The 1,018-nt window shown below is 43.8% G+C and overlaps 1 protein-coding gene across 1 annotated transcript in view; it reads left to right on the forward strand.

Annotated features, from left to right (window-relative positions):
- The first annotated feature begins 10 nt into the window (after positions 1 to 10).
- The window catches only part of HDHD2 (haloacid dehalogenase like hydrolase domain containing 2), a 14,716-nt gene continuing 13,708 nt past the window's right edge, over positions 11 to 1,018 (forward strand). Inside the window, exon 1 of the mRNA XM_008928620.3 lies at positions 11 to 164. The gene's annotated coding sequence lies outside the window, so the exon portion shown is untranslated. The remainder of the gene's footprint in view (positions 165 to 1,018) is intronic.

Raw genomic sequence — 1,018 nt, forward strand, 5'->3', positions numbered from 1 at the left:
AGCGGGAGGGCACGGCGGGGGCACACCTGTGCTGTCAGCATCCTCCCCACGTATATAATCACGTATTAATTATATAATATACCCCTCTTTCCCTTAGGTCGTGCCTTGTGTCCCTCGTGTCCTTGTCCTAGAGCTGGGCTGGGGGGTCCCTTTGTCCTGACCAGGTGAGTTTTCGTTGAGATGAGATTGTGAAAAACGAGGTTCTGGGGTGTTTTAGGACTTCCTTGCCAGGCCATGAGTGTTATCCTTGAAATTAGGCTGTGCTGAAAACTACCTCTCCAGGTAACTTGCCTATTTTCTGGATGAATACCCTGGGAACAGGAGAACCCATGGAGATCTAGGGTAAAAGATAGTAAAAGTAATAGTAATTAAAAATAAAGTCGCCATAAAAATTAATAAATATATTAATAATAATAATAGAAGAACAACAACAGAAATTATTTATTCTTGGGGTGCCCCCTTTCCCCATGGAGGTGATGAGGCTCCTTTAGGAGTTCTGTTGCCAGCTTTGTATCATAAGCGTTTAACTTTGGCCCTTTTTAGCAACAGAGAATACTGTAAAATAGGCATTTTTTTATTTTCTTACTGCAGAGAATCAGCAGGAAAAATGAACGTAGGGGCTCGAAGTTTTCTCTGTGTGTGTGTGTGTGTGTGTGTATGTATCTTGTAGCTGGGACATCAGCTTCACATGATCATTGATTAAACTGTCTGCAAAGATGAAACTGAGGGAAATTTAAGTTTATCGAGGCAGGTTCTAACCTGTGTGTGTTTTAGAAGTACAAACATGTCACATGTTGTCTGTAACCAAAATAGCTCAGCATAAAAATTGTGATCCCTTGCTAGTGGTGACAGATCACAGATTCATGGAATGGTTTGGGTTGGAAGGGACCTTAAAATTCATCCAGTTCCACCCCTTGCCATGGGCAGGGACACCTTCCACTATCCCAGGGTGCTTCAAGCCCCATCCAACCTGGCCTTGGACACTTCCAGGGATCCAGGGGCAGCCACAGCTTCTCTG

Source organism: Manacus vitellinus, unplaced genomic scaffold, assembly GCF_001715985.3.
Source record: "Manacus vitellinus isolate BGI_N305 unplaced genomic scaffold, ASM171598v3 scaffold_42_pilon, whole genome shotgun sequence".
Taxonomy (NCBI): domain Eukaryota; kingdom Metazoa; phylum Chordata; class Aves; order Passeriformes; family Pipridae; genus Manacus; species Manacus vitellinus.